Raw genomic sequence first — 19,688 nt, 5'->3', positions numbered from 1 at the left:
CCTGAAGCCTCTCAGAGGACACACACACACACACACGCACACACACAAACACACACAGAATGCCAGTTGATGCATTTGCCCATGAGAGCCTTAAAAGGAAGGCACCATCACAAGAGCCCTGTGTGGCCAGAAAGGCCTGTCTGGAAAGGAAAGCAGCTGCAGCTCTGAGCCCCGAGGCATTTGCTCAGAGTGGCAGGACAGGTCAGAACCACTGCAGGTCAGAAGCAATGCAGCTTGCCAAGACCACCCTTAGAATCATTAGGCTGAGCTTTGAGCTTTCATACTCATCGCTGGACCACAAAACATTCATAGCTCAAGAGAATGGAGTGCCTGTCTTCAGGCTGCAAGAAAGCGTGGTGAGTGGCCACTTTGCAAGTCATCAGCTTGCAGGTTTGTCTTTTCCTTTTCCTGAAGAGAGTCTTCCTTATGCTTCCCCATGGCCCCGGCCTGGTTCTTAGCAGCTCCAGACGCTACGCAGGGATGCGTAAGAACGGGAATGAAGCCTCAGTGACCCTCATGGATGACAAGTGACCATCTGAGATTCTGAATACAGTCTCAGGCCCAGAAAGGGGTCGAGCTAATTAATACAGGTACAACTTTTTATTTATTTATTTATTTTATTTTTGAAATGGAGTCTCGCTCTATCACCCAGGCTGGAGTGCAGTGGCGTGATCTCAGCTCACTACAACCTCCGCCTCCCGGATTCAAGCAGTTCTCTGCCTCAGCCTCCCAAATAGCTGGGATTATAGGCACCCGCCACCACGCCCGGCTAATTTTTGTATTTTTAACAGAGACGCGGTTTCATCATCTTGACCAGGCTGGTCTTGAACTCCTGACCTCGTGATCCACCCGCCTTGGCCTCCCAAAGTGCTGGAATTACAGGCATGATCCACCGCACCTGGCCCAGATGAGGTGGCTTTTTAAATGGGTGATTTGAGAAATCCCTATGTGAGGCTACAACCTGCCGTTGATTTTCTAAGGTGTTAAATAACTTCACACATCTGGGAAAGGAATTTTCAAATGCTCTCATTTTAACCGGGAGCTAACAGGGAGGCTTCAGGAATCTTCCTCCCCAGGCAGAACTCAGAGTTGTCCAGATGGATAGAGAAATGAAAGTTTTGGGAAATATAAACATGCATGAGAGTCACTTAGAGGATAGCAGTGGACTGAATGTTTGTGTCCCTTCTCCCCCAGATTGAAATGCTAACCCACAATGCGATGGTATTAGGAGGTGGGGCCTTCAGGAGGTGATTAGGTCATAAGAGTGGAGCCCTTATGCATGGAATTAGTGCCCTCATAAAAGGGACCTCAGAGAGCTCTCTAACCCCTTTTTCCTCCATGGGAGGATACTGTGAGAATTTGGCGTTCTGCAACCTGGAGGAGGCCCTTAGTAGAACCTGAGCATGCTGACACTCTCGTCTCGGACTTCCAGCCCCCAGAACCGTGAGCAACATATTTCTGTTGTTTATAAGCCACCTGGTTTATGGTATTTTTTAAATAGCAGCCTGAAGTGACTAAGATGAGATACGTGTGTGTGTGTGGTGTGTGTGTGTATGGATGAAAATGACTTGTTTCAGCATTAACATGGTTTAGCTACTACAGGACAATGTTTGGGGAGATGGCAGGTACTGGGATTGACAGGTTACGGCCCAAGTAGGAATATGGACCAACTCTTGAAATTTCCAAAAGAAATAGAAATAAGGAGAAACCAGCCAAAAAAAAACATCATAGTTATGCATGATAACATAGAAATGTCAAGACGGACTGAGGTACTGGAAAAGAGATCAAAGTTTAAAGTCAGTAAATCTCACCCAACTGACTGGGGACATATGGGCCAAACCTGGGAACTGACAGCAGGGTAGTGCCTGCCTCCTATTTCATTTCACTCCGGGAAGACTTACATTAGGGCACAGGCAAGTGGGAAACAAACAAGTACGTGAGATTATGGCCAAGAGGGCCAAAGCCAGAGAAAGAAAAGGTGTGAAGCCTGGCGTCCTAGAGGTCTATTGTTCTTGTCTAGCCAGAGTGAGTTCTGGGACTTTAGGGTGTCCTAAAGTATCCTAAGGTGTCCCTTCCTTCCCACCGGACTTGGTGACATGAGGTGCAAGCCTATTGCTGTTAGCAGTCCTTTGGCACCACAAAGCAAGAACTGTCCTGAGGACACAGCAAACACACAGGAAGGCTGGGCCGAGGGACACAGATGATGACACTCCCCTATCTCCTAAGTCCACCAAGGCCTAAAAGGACCTTTGAGCTTCATGAGCCATTGAATTCTGTATTTGGCTTAAGCCATTTTGAGTTGAGTTTTCTGTCACTTGAAATCAAAAGACTCCTAATAAAAGCAAGTGGTGGCTTTTATCAAAGGAATCCTTCTCTCTTATCTTTTACTTTTTTTTTTTTTTTTTTGAGATGGAATCTCACTCTGTCGCCTGGGTGGAGTGTAATGGCATGATCTCGGCTCATTGCAACCTCCTCCTCCTGGCTTCAAGCAATACTCCTGCCTCAGCCTCCTGAGCCGCTGGGATTACAGGTGCCTGTCACCACACCCAGCTAATCTTTTGTATTTTTAGTAGAGACGGGGGGGGGGGTTTCATTCTGTTGGCCAGGCTAGTCTCGAACTCCTGACCTCGTGATCCACTCACCTCAGTCTCCCAAAGTGCTGAGATTACAGGTGTCAGCCACCACGCCTGACCACCTTTTACTTTTAGGGAGTGATGGCACAAAAGCATACCTTTATTGCCATAATTCTGTGTCACTAAGTAGCCTAGAATGCCAGAGAAGGTGCTGGCATCCATCCCCTATTGTACCTCCAGGGTTGAGTGGCAGACAAAAGAACTTTAAGCTCCCCAAGCTCAATCACCAATGTACCCTTAACTTAGGTTGGTCCTTCCACTTCCCTTCTCTGCCTCAGATTTCCTCACCTGGAATTTATGTCTGAATGCTCTTACTTCTGAGAAGCCAAATTATGAACTTGACTCCATCCCACTGTTTTGCTGATGGATGGGAAAACTCTTACATGTAAGGTTTGACACTTGAGGTATGGAAATGAGCTATTATACACATATATTCCAGAAAGCTGATGCTTTTGAGGAATTCCAGTATGTTGAATTTCTCAAACAGCATTGCTTTGAGCTTATTACACATTGTGCTGTGGTGCATAATTTTACTCAGGGTCCTGTTAGTTTTTGCTGAGCAGTTAAAGTATTTGAAAAGTGCAGAATAGTGTAGCAGACCATGCGACTGCAGGGAGGCGTCGAACATGCCCAGCTGCTTCCCAGCTGTCTGGTGCTGCTGACGCTTCAAGGTCACTCAGGAGCGAGGCTTTGTGAGTGATTCAGGTTGATGGATGGTTTTAGGGAGTGTAAGCCTTGTACAGCAGGAGGGCAGAGCCCTGTTCTGAATCACTATAGCAAGTGAGAGGAGGATCCTTAGCTCGTCCAGCTTTTAGCAAAGTGTTAGAGATGGGACTGATTTATTCTAAACAAAGGAAGGCGGGACATACGCGGCTTTTAAATTTACATTGTCTTAAACTCTTTTACTACGTGCCTCAAATAAATGTGATGCGGGAGATTTCTTAGGCAGATTTGAAGCATCTGGACAGTGAGGGTTTACTCCCCAAGGCCAAGAATCCTGAGCACTTCTAATTAAAACGTCTTCCCTGAAATCGGCCAATACGCCAAGTGACTGTCAGAGGCCACTCCACGGTATGTTCTCATTCTGTGTTATAACAGCAGACCACTGTAGGTACCGGGAGGCTTTTGCATTTGAGGCTCTGTGAGACTCATTCTGTAGGATTCTGATAATCATGTGCTTGTTTAATCTCGTTACTCTGAGCATGTTTCTAGGACTGACTCTAATCCTACTTTATTGAAAGCAAAGACCTTGCCCAGGCCTTACATAGAGTTGCTGCTTCTTGGTACACAGTGCTCTTGATTCATGAGTGGAATTAATATATAATGTGAATATACAAAACCATTCTCTTATTTTTCTTGTCACTTTGGAAGCATTCTGTCATCATCTCCACTCCATAGGGCTTACAATGCTCTTTCATGTGTGGATTGCTGTGTTGGCTCTCCCTGTAAACTCAACTAAATAGATGCTCCCTTTCATGATTTTTTAAATGAAAAGTGACTGGTAATGTCAAAATAATTATATACACGAGAATTAGAAAAAAATTACCCAGTAAAAATAAGGGCAATTTAATATATTATATTTCTTTTTATATTTTATAATATCTTAGGGTGCTTTCTAAATTGATTATTGGTTCTACAGGTTGCGTAGTTGGAGCTTATTTGCCTGTAGTCAGGGAAGACTGTGAGAGAGGCATGGGACAGATTTGGGAGAAAGGAAGGAAAGAGAGTTCTTAGTAGATGTTAAAGAAAATTGTTTGGGTAGGAAAAGTTTCAAAAAGCCTCATTTTAGGAGTAGTGCAGAGTAATAGAGCACTCACTTGATGGTTAACGTTATCACTGATAAACAGGAGCCACTGGGGAAGGTTTCTGAGGGTGTTTTTCACTGTTTTCCAAGAGCCTGTTTTAGGAAAACACCGGTGAGGGTTGAGGAGAGATGAGTGAACTCATTTTCTGTCGAATTTTGTCCCTGTGCTCCTAGAGTCAAGATTTGACACAATCTATTTTAGTATTTGAAAAATCTAATTTAAAAAGAAATGTCAAATATTGTCAGAATAAAAAATACTATTCCTCCGCCACCCCTTAAAATAAAATCTATACCCAGAGGTACTGATGCAGTGACATAAAAACTATTTCCTATTCATTCTTTGTCACTTATCCTTCACTTGGGTGACTGGTCTGCCACAAGGCTAAAGTGACTACCTGTTTAGTTTTGCAGTAGGCAGTCATAGATGCGGCTCTGTGTTTTAATTTCCTACCAAAAGCCCTATGCTATGTTTATTTGCTATTTTAGACATTCAGAAAACTGGAGGTCAGAAGAATGAGGTGATTCTCTCCTTTACACCCCTCAAATAATTTAATAAATCATAAATCAAATGAGAAACCAGAAATCCTGTTTGTTGACTTACAACTGCAAACTTGTTCTTGGGCACTCCCCTTCCCCTTACCTTATCATTAGTGCAATGTTTCCAATCCAAATTATTTTACATGGACTACCACATCAGAAATATGCAAACATGAGATGTCACACTTGCATATAATACATTTCTTCATTTATAAGTTTAGTCAAGGTGTAAATGACTTAACAAAGTGTCTCAAGATGATTGTAGAATAAGGAGTGCAATTTTAGTTGGATTTGATTTTGGGACAGATTTTAAGATTTAAAGTGAGTGAAGTACAGTGTTATGCTTTGGGAGTGAAGGAGATAGCAAAGGAAAAGTGAAGTCCGTCTGAGCAAGAAAGGTTGCGGTGTGATTTTATTAACACCAAATCCCTCAACTAGAAAACTGCACGTGGTATAATAGGCATTGTGTTCAGAGAATGTGTCTTCTCAAGTTGCTGCCTCTCCTGAAACAAGTGGCTACAAAAACTGAAGGACCCGAGTTAACTCATCACAACTGAGTGTGTCACTGCGCAAATTGCTGCAGTTCCATTGCCAAAGATAATAGTTTCTTTTGGCTGGGCGCGGTGGCTCAAGCCTGTAATCCCAGCACTTTGGGAGGCCGAGATGGGCGGATCACGAGGTCAGGAGATCGAGACCATCCTGGCGAACACAGTGAAACCCCGTCTCTACTAAGAAATACAAAAAATAGCCGGGCGAGATGGCGGGCGCCTGTAGTCCCAGCTACTCGGGAGGCTGAGGCAGGAGAATGGCATGAACCCGGGAGGCGGAGCTTGCAGTGAGCTGAGATCCGGCCACTGCACTCCAGCCTGGGCTACAGAGCGAGACTCCGTCTCAAAAAAAAAAAAAAAAAAAAAAATAGTTTCTTTTTGCTGTATGGGGAAATGCATGGCAAAAGCCCGGTTCATCTTGATCCAAATTCTGTACACACCACAGGTAACTTATGAATGAAATAAACATATCTTCATCCCCAGGAGAAGTTTCACTCATAACTCTAAACAAAGCACTCATATAAATGGCACTGAACCTCTTTTTACCAGAAGAATGTAACAGCCAGAAGTCAAAACCTTAAATCAGTCAAATTAAACTTGGGAAGAAACCCAGCAGTACCCTGATAATTTAATCTTTATGAATCACTTAAAATTGTCTGCCTCTTCATTTATTCAGTTTCCCATTTGGCTGACTCTTTGCCCGACAGCAAACAACTTGGATTTTTTTTTATTACTATTTTTATTAGTTGCATTTGCAGGAAGAGAAGAAACACTTTTCACCCCCTAAATATTTATGACTTTCCACTGAATGGTTGAATTTCATATTCTGTGTTTCAAATAGTAAGTAGTCTTGGATTTTTCTTGCTGAAATGGAAGAAATAATACTAATTTAAGGTGTAAGCACGTTAGAATCAGAGATACGAATTGTACATGAATGCATGGTAGTCACATAACAAACAAACAAAAAACCAGAAGATTTCCATCGCCACAGAGACCTCTCCTGTTGGAGAGCACACATTCTTCCTTCCTGCCCCCACCCCTTCTTAACTCCTGTCCACCTCTAATCTGTTCTCCATCTTTATAATTTTGTCATTCCAAGAATGTTATATAAACGGAATCCTAAACTGTTTAACCTTTCGGGTTTGCCTATTTTCACACAACATAATTCAGTGGAGATTCATCCAGGTTGTGTGTGTCAGTAGTTTATGTTATTATATTGCTGAGTAGTTCCATGGTATGTGTCAGGGTCTAATAAGTCATCCATTGAAGGACTTCTGGGTTATTTCCACTTTGGAGCTATTATGAATAAAGCTTCTTTGGACACTTGTTTATAGGTTTTTATGTGAACATAAGTCTTTATTTCTCTGAGATAATTTCCAAGAATGCCATTGCTGTCTCATAATGTAGTATTTTTTTTAGTTTTCTTTTTCTACTGTTTTACTTTTTCTACTATTGAATTTTGAGAGTTTCTTACCTATTTCAGATACTTGTACTCTCTTGGATATATGTTTTGCAAATATTTCATTCCAGTCTGTAGCTTGTCTTTTCGTCCTCTTAACAAAATGTTTTGCAAAGCAAAAGTTTTTCAGGTACACATTCTTTTCAAGTGTACATAGACTATTCTCCATAATGGACCATCTGCTAGACCATAGAACAATCCTCAATAAATTTTTAAAAACTGAAATTATACAAAGAATGTTCTCCAGCCACAATAGAATAAAATAGAAAATTAATAGCAAGAGCAAATTTGGAAATTTTCCAAATATGTATAAATTAAAACACAGAAACAACCAATGGTTCTAAGAGAAATCACAAAGAAAATTAAAAACTACTTTGAGATTAATGAAAATAAAATATAATTTATTAAAACTTATGGAAGTTAGGAAAAGCAGTTCTCAGAGGAAAATTCATAGCTTTAAATGCCTAACTGCAGCACTTTGGGAGACCAAGACAGAATGATCGCTTGAGGTCAAAAGTTTAATACCACCAGCCTGGGCAACATAGTGACAGATGGGTCTCTTCAAAAATTTTTTAAAAAATTAGTTGGATATGGGGGTGCACACCTGTAGTTTTAGCTATTGTAAAGGCTGAGGTTGGAGGATTGCTTGAGCCTAGAAGTTAGAGACTTCATTGAGCTATGATCATGCCACTGCACTCTAGCCTGGGTGACAGGGGCAAGACCCTGTCTCTAAAAAGAAGAAGAAGAAAAAAGATATTACCAGGTATGGTGGCCTGTGCCTGTAATCCTAGCTACTCAGAGGCTGAGGCAGGAGGATTGCTTGAGGTCAGGTATTCAAGACCAGCCTGGGCAACATAGTGAGACCTCATCTCAAAAAATATTTGTTTAAAGATCTCAAATAAATCACCTATCTTTCCACCTTAAAGAACTAGAAAAAGAAGAGTATACAAAACCAAAAGCAAGCAGACAGAATGATTAGGTTAGGGATAAATGAAAATGATGAGTAGCAAAATGACAGAATAAATAAAACCAAAAATTTATTTTTTGAAAACATAAAATTGACAAACATTTAGCTAGAATGGCCAAGTTAAAAACAAGACTTAACATACTATAATTGCTAATAAAAGTGAGGACATTATTACTAGCGTTACATAATTAAAAGGAAATATAAGAGAATTCTACGACCCCATGTATTTCAACAAATTAGGTAACCTAGATGAAATGGAGAAATTCCTAAAGACATACAAATTACCAAAGCTGACTGGAGAATAAACAGAAAATCTAAGTAGACTATAGCAAGTATAATAAAAATAATTAATCAGTAATTTTTTTTTTTTTTTTTTTTTTTTTTAAGGAACAGAGACTTGCTCTGTCCCCCAGGCTGGAGTGCAGTGGTGTGATCTCAGCTTACTGCAAACTCCGCCTCCCGGGTTCATGCCATTCTCCTGCCTCAGCCTCCCAAGGAGCTGGGACTACAGGCGCCTGCAGCACGTCTGGCTAATTTTTTGTGTTTTTAGTAGAGATGGGGTTTCACCGTGTTAGCCAGGATGGTCTCGATCTCCTGACATCATGATCTGCCAGCCTCAGCTTCCCAAAGTGCTGGGATTACAGGTGTGAGCCACCGCACTCGGCCAAATCAGTAATGTTTAAAAAACTCCCTACAAAAAAAAAGCCCAGGACCAGTTGACTTCACTGATGAATTGTATAAAATGTTGAAAGAATTAACACCAATTATTCTCAAATCTTTCAAAAGGAACAATTCCTAACTCATTCTGTGGGGCCAGTATCATCCTGACACCAAAGCCAGACAGTGTCATCATGAGAAAAGAAAACCTCAGATCAATATCTCTTATGAATACAGATGCAGAAATCCTCAAAAAATACTACCCAACCTAATTCAACGCCTATTAGGGTTATACACTGTGACCAAATGAGAATGCTGGGGTGGTTCAACACATTAACATAAACCCCACTTGACCATTTCAATTGATGCAGAAAAATCATTTTGTAAAATACAACACTATGTTGTGATAAAAACATTAAACAAACTAGGATAAAAGAATGTCCTCAATCTGATAAGCCTAAATGCCATCAGTGATAGACTACAGTAACTAAAACAGTATAGTATAGGTACAAAAACAGACACATAGACCAATGGAACAGAACAGAAAACCCAGAAATAAGGCTACACACCTACAACCTGACAAAAACAAGCAATGAGGGACAGATTCCCTATTCAATAAGTGGTGCTGGGATAACTGGCTAGCCATATGCAGAAAATTGAAACTGGACCCCTTCCTTACACCATATACAAATATTAACTCAAGTTGGATTAAAGACTTAAACACAAAACCCAGTACTATAAAACCCTGGAAGACAACCTAGGCAGTACCATTCTTGAGACAGGAACAAACAAATATTTCATGATGAAGACATCAAAAGCAATTGCAACAAAAGCAAAAATTGACAAATGGAATCTAACTAAACTGAAGAGCTTCTGCACAGCAAAAGAAACTATCCCCAGAGTAAACAGACAACCTACAGAATGGAAGAAATTTTTTGCAAACTATGCGTCTGACAAAAGGTCTAATATCCAGCATCTATAAGGAACTGAAACAAATTTACAAGAGAAAAACAACCCCATTAAAAAGCAGGCAAAGGACATGAACAGATACTTTTCAAAAGAAGACATACATGCAGCCAAGCATATGAAAAAAGAAACGTTCAGCATCAGTAATCATTAGAGGAATGCAAATCAAAACCACAGTGAGGTGCCATCTCACACTAGTCAGAATGGCTGTTGCTAAACAGTCAAAAGAATAACAGATGCTGGGAAGTTACCGAGAAAAAGGAATGCTTATACACTGTTGGTGGAAGTGTAAATTAGTTCAACCATGTGGAAAGCAGTGTGGCAATTCGTCATAGACCTAAAAACAAATACCACTGGACCCAGCAATTCCATTGCTGAGTTTATACCCAAAGGAATATAAATCACTCTATCATAAAGACACATGCACGTGTATGTTCATTGCAGCACTATTCACAGTAGCAAAGACATGGAATCAACTTAAATACCATCAGTGTTGGGCTGGATAAAGAAAATGTAGTACATACACACCATGGAATACTATGAAGCCATAAAAAGAATGAGATCATATCCTTTGCAGAAACATGGATGGAGCTGGAAACCATTATCCTCAGCAAACTAACAAAGAAACAGAAAACCAAATACCTCATGTTCTCACTTATAAGTGGGAGGTAAATGATGAGAACACATGGACATGGGGAGAACACACACTGGGACCTATCAGAGGGTGGAGGGTAAGAAGAGGGAGAGGATCAGGAAAAATGGCTAATGGGTACTAGGCTTAACACCTGGTTGATGATATAATCTATACAACAAACCCTCATGACACAAGTTTACCTATATGACAACTCTGCATATGTACCCCTGAACTTAAAAGTTAAAAAATAAATAAAGAGATTAAGAGCAGCTAAAGTGGACATCCTTGCAGTTTTCCCAATCTTATGGGAAGTAATTCAGTTTTTCACCATTAAGTACAGTGTTGCTCTAGGTTTCTTTAGATGATCTTTATCAAGTGAGGAAATTCCTGTATAATTCTATTTTTCTGAGCTTTTTTTAAAAAAGATCATGAATAGTATTGGGTCTTGCCAATTGCTTTTTTTGTGTTTATCTACATGAATATGTGACTTTTCCTCTTTACCATGTGAGTATGGTGGATTATATTGACTGATTTCTGTGCATTGAACCAGTCTTGCATCCCTGAAATAAACCTACTTTGTCATGGTATATAATTATTTTTATATATTGCTGAATTTTATTTGCAAATATTTTTAAGGATTTTTGGATTTATATTCATAGAAGATATTGATCTTTAATTTTAATTTTTTCATGCTGTTTTGTCATGTGTTTGTATCAGGGTAATACTAGCTTCATGAAATAAATAGGAAAGTGTCTCTTCCTTCTATAATTTCTGAAAGAGGTTAAGTATAATTATTGTTAATTCTTTTTTAAACATGTGGTAGAATTCTTCAATGAAGCCTTCAGAGCTTAGAGATGCATTTTGGGGGGAGTTTTTAAGCTACTAATTAAATGGCATTAATAGTTACAGGCTTTGAAAATTATGTATTTCATAATGAGCAAGTTATGGTAATTACTGAGTTTTTTTGAGGAATTACTCCATTTCATCTAGGTTTTAAAATTCATGCATGTAAAATTATTTGTAATATTCCCTATTATCTTTTTGATACCTGCAGTGTCTGCAGTGTATACGGTTATTTGTAATTTGTGTTTTCTCTCCCCTTTTCTTTGTCAGTCTGGCTGGAGATTTTTCAATGTTATTGATTGATATTTTCGAAGAACCAGCTCTTTGCTCTTTGATTTTCTCATCTATTTTTCAATTTCATTGGTTTTTGCTCTTTATTTCATTTATTATGCTTGCTTCAGGTTTTCTTTGCTCTTCTTTTTCTAGATTCTTGGGGTGGGACCATAGACTATGAGTTTGATACTTTTTTAATATGTATGTTTAGTGCTATAAATTTCTCTTCCAATACTGCTTTAGCTGTGTTTGACAAATCTTGATACCTTTATTTCCATTTTCTTTCAGTTCAATGTATTTCTATTTCTTTTTTTTCTTTTCTTTTCTTTTTTTTTTTTTTTTTTGTGTGTGTGTATTTCCATTTCTATTGAAACTTTATCTTTGACCCATGGTTTATTTAGAATTGTGCTGTTCAGTTTCCAAATGTTTGGATATTTTCCTATTTTCTTTGTGTTATGTATTTCTAGTTTAAGTCCATTCTGGTTGGAGAACAAACTCTGTATGATTTCATTTTTTAAGAATTTGTGGAGATCATTTTATGTCCCAGAAAAATGGTCTATCTTGGTGCACTGTCTGTGGGCACTATAAAAGAATGCATCATCTACCATTGTTGGGTGGAGTGTGCAATAAATGTTGAATGGGTAATGTTGGTTGATAGTGTTACTGAGTTCTCCTATATAATCGCTGATTTTCTGTCTGGCCTTTTTATCAGTTGTTAAGACATGGGTGTTTAAGTCTCTATCTATAATTGTGGATTTGTTTGCTTTTTCTGTTCTATCAGTTTTGGGTTCACATATGTTGCAATTGAGTTGTTTGACTTATACATATTTAGGACTGATGTGTTTTCTTGCTGGATTAACCCTCTTATCATACAATGTTCATTTCTGTCTTTGGTAAACTTCTTTGTTATGGAGTCTACTTTATCTGATATTAGCATAGCCATTTCTGCTTTTCTTTGATTAATGTTTGCATAGTACATATATTTCATTTTTTATTTTCAGTTGGGCTATGTTACTATATTTGAAGTGTATTTCTTGTAGGCAGCATAGGTCATAGTTTTTAATCTACTTGCTAATTCAAAACAAATGTGCTGTTCAGTTTCCAAGTGTTTGGATATTTTCCTGTTTTCTTTGCATTACGTATTTCTAGTTTAAGTCCATTCTGGTTGGAGAACAAACTCTGTATGATTTCATTTTTTAAGAATTTGTGGAGATCATTTTATGTCCCAGAAAATGGGTCTATCTTGGTGCACTCTCTGTGGGCACTATAAAAGAATGGATCACTTGAGCTCAGGAGTTCCAGACCAGCGTGGCCAACATGATGAAACCCCATCTCTATTAAAATACAAAAATGAGCCGGGTGTGGTGGCACACACCTATAGTCCCAATTACTTGGGAGGTTGAGGTGGGAGAATCACTTGAACCCTGGAGGCGAAGGTTACAATGAGCTGAGATGGTGCCACTGCACTTCAGCCTGGATGACAGAGCAAGACTCTGTCTCAAAAAGAAAAATTAGTTATTATATTTTTCAGTTGTACAATTTCTATTTGATTCTTCTTTATTTCTTCTATGTCTTTGCCAAAGCTTTCTTTTTTTTTTTTTTTTTTTTTTTTTTTTTTTTTTCTGAAGCTCTATTTTTTCATTGATTTCAGGTGATCTTAATTGCTCATTGAAACATTTTTATGATGGCTAATTTAAAATATTTGTCAGATAATTTCATCATCTCAATTTTGGCATGTATTGTCTTTTTAAATTCATTTTGAGATCTTCCTGTTTGTTTCTGATTATAAGTAGTTTTCTATTGAACTCTGGACATTTTGGGTGCTATTATGTATTATGAGCCTCTGGATAATATTTACACCTTTGTTTCAGCTAGCTGTTACTGACACTGTTCTGGCAGGAGAAAAGGGGCTGCTCCTTTGTTACTTTCAGATGGGGTTAGAAGTCCAGGTTCCCTACTCAGCCTCTATTGACTCCTGAGATGGGAGAGGGTAGAAAGTTTCTTGTTATTGCTTGATAGGGGGTGGGAGTTCAGATTCCCCACTAAGCCTTTATTGATACTTTCCTGAATGGGAGGGATAGCGGCACTTCATTACTGCTCCCCATGTGGCCTCTTTACCCAGGAAAATTATGAAAGTCTGAACTCAGTCTCTTTTGACACCATCTCAGCAGGAAGAGAAGGGGCACTTTATTATTGCCTGGCAAGGAAGGAAGTCTAGGTTCCTCACTCAGTCTTTGCTGGTGACACAGGATTCTTTGGGGGGGCCACTTCACCAGGCTCTGCCCATGCAGCCCAGCAGGCTATGCTTGGTTTGTGCTACTGGCCTGGTTCCCACATCCTGGGTAGAATGGTGAGGGGTGTGTGGGCAAGTGGGTGTGAGGTCTGACCACAGTGCACAGCCAGGCACACAGGCTGCTGCAGTGGGGCCGGGCAGGCAGCTCCAGATGCCAGCACAGATGCCTCCTTCATGTGAGGCTGCAGCTGGACCAGGCATACCACAAGTAGCTTCTGCCTTAAGTGCCCTCGCTGGGTGAGGGGAGTATGGTAGCACCCAAAAACTCAGAGATGCCAGCAACCAGAAAAAGCCCCAGGAGGGTGTTATAGCTTTGTCACTGCTCTGGCTCAGGAAGCCTGGGGGTCTGGGTCCCCAGAAGGATCACAGCTCTTCTTTCCCGTGGTCCAGTGAACAAGAGCATGTCATTGCCCACAGCTCAGTGAGCTGGTCAGGGATGCGTGACAGTGCTTTTCACACCCGTCTTTTGGCAGGTCCCAGGATTTTGTCCTGTGTCCGAGAAGAATGAGGTTATGTAGACAATCAGAGACTGAACAAGGCAGAGAAGAGTTTTACTGAGTGACAGAACAGCTCTCAGCAGAGAGAGGACCCTAAGTGGGTACCCCCTACCCAAAGCTGGGTAGTCCAAAAGTGTGGCTGAGTCCAGGGTTTTTATGGGCTCGGAATGGGGGAATGCATGCTGATTGGTCAAAAGGCACCATTCAGTTGGCTGAAAGGCATGGAGGAAGTTCTCACTAAAGCTGGGGACTTTACCCAGAACTGGCAGCTTGGTTTTCAGGCTTTAATTTGTCTTTGGTTTGAAGGTTGGGTTTCACCAGGGACCCACCCCTATCTGCCTAGGAATTTGTCTCCCTCCTGCTGCTGTCACTGGTACAGGTAGGCATAGGGCTATGGTTTTATCTGTGGTATTCGGCTGTTACAGAGAGGTTATGACCTACAGTTTTCTGTCTTGTTAGGCTGCGCCTTTCCTGACTCTCAGGCTAGACAGATCAGGGATTTGTTGATGCTTTTTTTTTTTTTTTCTTTTGCTTCTGTAGGTGTTTCTGGGCTATATGAGGCAAAAAGAAAAACAGAGAAACTCACCACGTTGTTTTTCCTTGGATCCCATGATGCCCAGATGGTCTGCTTTTTCCTTTTACCTTTCAGAAGGTGTTTTTACTATATGTAAAATCCAGGGTTTTCGTGTACCAAGTAGAGGAATAAGGAAAAATACACCAACTCCATCTTTCCGGAAGAATAGAGCCAATCTGCATGTATTCATTGTTCTTATTCATGCTTACCTTTCTCTACTGCAGATTCATATGGTATGATGAAAACATAATATTTTGGATACCAGTATTCTATAAAGGCTATTCTTTCATTGCAGGCCTCAAACAGACTTTCAGGAAATAGACTTTTACAATAACATTAGGAGGTAAGAGAATTGCTTCATGCCCATATGGCTGCCTGCGAGCACACATGTATGTTTACACAGAATCTTAGAAACTTCACCTTGAAGTAGGCTGAACACAGTGTGGTTGCTGAGCGTATTTTACAGTTTTTCTATAGGAGAGTAGAGGAGACCAGAGTAGCATTAAGGGAATGTAAACAGAGAGAAAAAATGTTGATTCAGACCCTGTCATGATAAGATCCTTGTGGAGAGAGTGGTATAAAATTCAGCAAGCTTTATAAACATAAAATGAAAAAAAAATAGTTTTTTAACTTAATAATTACTTTGAAAAGTTGTATAACTAAGACTAAAACTAAAAAGTTGTATAACTAAGACTAAAACTCACAAAAACCACTAGAAGACTTCTACATAGCAACAGTGGAGTAATATGTAGTTGTGCTTCTATTTTTCAGTATGACTAACTTGTATTATCTTTTCTTTATGAAAATCCGGTTTAGAAGTTTTCAGTTCCAGAGATGTAGCAGACTAGATAATCTCAAAACTTTTCCACCTGCTAAAAGTATCAAAAAAATGATAGGTTGTAAAATTCCTCTTAGATACATGTTTGAGCATAATAATAAAGTTAGAAAATTTCCAAGGGCTAGAAAGAAAGAGGGAGCAGTAAACAGCAAAACCCAGTATCACTGCCTGGGAAGAATGGGGTGGGTGGTGGGTCGGGGCTGTGAGTCTCAGTAACATAGGGGCTGACATTTTAAAATCTATGCCAGGCTAGGTGATGAAGCGTTAGTCCTACAGAAGCAGAAAAAGGTTTCAACTAAGACTTCCACATAAAGCTGGAGCCCTGAAGGTCTGCCCATCAGTGAAGAAGTGAAACACCCAACACAGAGAAGGAACAAGGAATCTCAACTGGTCAGAGAGAGGGAAGAGTGGGAACAAGTCTCCATTGTGAATGGACATTACTAATCTTTTGTCACATGTGGGCTTGGAGTTCAAAACTATACTACTCATGTTTGGAAATTGTCACGTTGAGAAGTTAACACAAAAATGGTACTGGTGTGTAATACCCCTAGAGTTGCTGATGAAGCCAATGTAAAATTACTCTTAAAGGACATGACATGTCTTCAACTAATTCCACAATAAAAACTGACTGGAAAGGAGCTCCCAATCCAGTACTACACAATACAAAAGAAAAATACTCATCATGAACAAGAACCAGGAAATAAAATAAATAGCAGATTTTGACTATCCAAAACTAAAGATAAGTAAAGAAATAATCATATATATATTTAGAATAAAAGTTGTATAAGAAGAAATAAAACTAAAAGGCCAAGATGTTATGAAAAAATGACAAATTGGAACAAATGGCTTATAAAAATCAGTGCATACAGTCATTGAAATGTATAGTGTAATAGACAAGTTAAATAGTAAATTAAACACAGCTAAACTAGAAAGCACTCAATCTAAGAAAACTGGCCAGAATGCAGTAGAGAAAGATAAAGAATGGGAAATATTCCAGGGAAGTTAAGGGACTTAGAGGACAAAATGAAAGATGTCAACTAGAAATCTAGAAGTTCCTGGAAGAAGGCATAAAACAAACAGGGAGAAGCACAATTTTAAGAGAAAATAATAGAAATTTTTAAAAATTGATGAAAGACATAAATCCTCAGATTTAGGAATCTAAGTCATGACCATAACAAACTAAAATAAATTCACATTTCTACACAAAATAGTGAGGTTTCAGAGCACTAATATCAAAAAAGATCTTAAAAGCATTCAGAAGCAACAGAAAGAATGCATACTCATTAATAACAGTATGTATGACCAATAGAAGAATTCTACACAGCAACAATGGAGTAATATGTCATTATACTCCTATTTTTCAGTGTGGTTAACTTGTATTAGCTTTTCTTTTCTCTCCCCCACTCTCATTCTCTCTCCCTGCCTCTCTTTCTTCCTTCACCTTTTTTCCCTTTTTTAAAAAAAATCATTCTCATCAAATATGTGTATTTTTGTATGTTTGGGTATTTATTTAACTACTGATTCTACTTGTTTAACAATTACAGGGCTATTCTTCTTTTCTTTTCCTTTCTTTGTTGTTGTTGTTGTTGTTGTTGTTGTTGTTGTTGAGGCAGAGTCTTGCTCTGTCTCCCAGGGTGGAGTACAGTGGCACAATCTTGGCTCACTGCAGCCTCTGCCTCCCAGGTTCAAGTGATTCTCCTGCCTCTGCCTTCTGAATAGCTGGGATTACAAGGGTGTGCCACCACGTTCAGCTAATTGTCATATTTTTAGTAGAGACAGGCATTTCACTATGTTGGCCAGACTGGTCTTGAAACTCCTGACCTCAAATGATCCACCCACCTCAGCCTCCCAAATTGCTGAGATTACAGGCATGAGCCACTGTGCCCAGCCTCTTCTTTTGTTTTTATTCTGGAGTTACTTTTAGTATGTTACATCTTTATAGGAGTTTACCTATTTCATTTATGTTTTCAAATTTATTGGCACAAAGTTGTTAATAGTATTGTCTTATGATTTCTGATTCTGTAGTATTGTCTTTATCATTTTATAATCAGACTATAGTGTAATGTGTTTAAAAATCACAGAAACAATACAATTAGAAAGCATAATAATATAAAGTATGAAGATGGAATATGACCAAATACATCTGCCTGAACACCCAGCGAAAAGACATACCTTAAATATGGTGACTTGGAAAAGCTGAAAATCAAAGAATAAGTGAAAGCATTAGGCAAGTGCAAACAAATTAAAGCTACTATTGTGGCTTAATATTGAACACAGATGTATTTGGGGCAAAAACCATTAGAATTAAAAACATTTTATAATGTCAAAGACTAAAATTCACAATGAAAATATAAGCTATGGATATCAATGCATTAAGTCACATAGTACAACTTATAAGAAAAAAAGGAAATTTTACTTAAAAACTAGAAACACAGTAGTGGTAGAAAATGTGACTCACTTTTCTTAGTTCATGACCCATCAAGTGATCAAAAATTAGATAAGGATACAGGAGAAATAAATAACATAATAATGTAACTTCAGTATATATTACAGAATATATACACACATGTATACACACATGCACAAACACACATACATATAGAAAAAGAAAAAAAACCTTTTCAGGTGCCCATGGAATATGAAGAAACACTGATTATATATTAGACAATTAAAAAGGAGCTTTCATAATTCTTACAAACTACAATAGTAGTTCAATTTTTAGTAATGACATGCTGGGTATTTATAACCAATTGTCCCTAGTGAGGGCAACTAAAGAAAAATGGGTAAGATATGAAGAAAAGGGCCAGGCACAGTGGCTCATGCCTATAATCCCAGCACTTTGGGAGGCCGAGGTGGGTGGATCACCTGAAGTCAGGAGTTCGAGACCAGCCTGGCCAACATGGTGAAGCCCTGTCCCTACTAAAAATACAGAAATTAGGTGGGAGTGGTGGTGCATGCCTATGATCCCAGCTACTCAGGAGGCTGAGGCAGGGGAATCACTTGAACCCAGGAGGCGGAGGTTGCAGTGAGCCAAGATTGTGCCACTGCACTCCAGCCTGGGCGACAGAGTAAGACTGTCTCAAAAAACAAACAAACAACAACAACAAAAAAGAAATATAAAGAAAAGAACCAACAAAACTTTCTTAAAACTCAAAGTTGTTGGTTGCTCAAAATCTTCAAAGTACTGAAAATTCAGATCAAAATCCAGTAGAAGGAAAGCACCCAACGCTCATAGCCATTTTTATTCAAGATCATTTGCCAAACCTGAAAAAAGAAACAGCCAAACCGAGCTATGCTTTGTGGTCTTGTAGGGCAAATGTATGAAAAGTCAAAACTCAGGCCTAGTAAGACTGGAGGTCACCTGAAGGGCCTGGCCCCAGGCAGTGCCCACCCTGACGGGTGTACGGCAGTATGTCCTCAGGAAATGTCTCATGCCAAATCATTCTGATGTTGCATGGCGACAGCAGAGTGCCACTGACTTTGCAAGAGCTAATACGATTGTTAGTGGCAGCAGCAATGAAAGGTGGAAAAACAAACCCAGGTGTACCTTGTGCATATAATCAATTTTAAAGGAAACAGTGCCCCTGTATTTAAACTCTGGCTGCCTTCTCATTGTCCAGATTTCTTTAAGGTTGCCCTGCCTATGAATAGAATCACAGTCTATTTTTAGCTCCATCTTGGATTTGCTATATGAACAGACCCCCACCAAACTTCTCACTCCGGCCAGCAACATTTCCTCACCAAAAAAATGACACAACTTTTACCATAGACTGTGTGTACTGGCAAAGGGGAATTTGAAGCATTGTCAATAAAGAAAATTACTTTTAAATTACTTAAGTTGCTCAGATGAAACTGAGACAGAAGGTACTTGACCTAGAGAGACTGACCAGGGGGTGGGAAGGCCAAGTTTGAAGGGAAGAAGACAGCTCTGCTCTCTGCATTTTATATTAACATAAAAGAGGGGTATTTCTCAGTAAGTCAACTTCTCTGGAGAGTCCTGTTACACCACTCTTGTTCTGTAGTGCTCAGGACACCATTGCCCAGCAATGCACAGTGACTTTGTCAGGCAAATGCTAGGAAGAGCATGCATGCAGACACATGCCTAATGTGTACCAGGATTGCATGTTCCCACTGAGATTGGGAAGTGAGCTATAAGCCCTGTTTC

General features: G+C 39.4%; 1 protein-coding gene across 1 annotated transcript in view; it reads left to right on the top strand.

Moving 5' to 3' along the window:
* The window catches only part of PCNX2 (pecanex 2), a 311,805-nt gene that overhangs the window by 209,607 nt on the left and 82,510 nt on the right, over window positions 1-19,688 (top strand). The window lies entirely within an intron of this gene.

This window comes from Theropithecus gelada, chromosome 1 (assembly GCF_003255815.1).
Source record: "Theropithecus gelada isolate Dixy chromosome 1, Tgel_1.0, whole genome shotgun sequence".
In the NCBI taxonomy this organism is placed as follows: domain Eukaryota; kingdom Metazoa; phylum Chordata; class Mammalia; order Primates; family Cercopithecidae; genus Theropithecus; species Theropithecus gelada.
The sequence above is the reverse complement of the archived record's forward strand: the minus strand, read 5'-3'. Positions and strand labels throughout refer to the sequence as shown.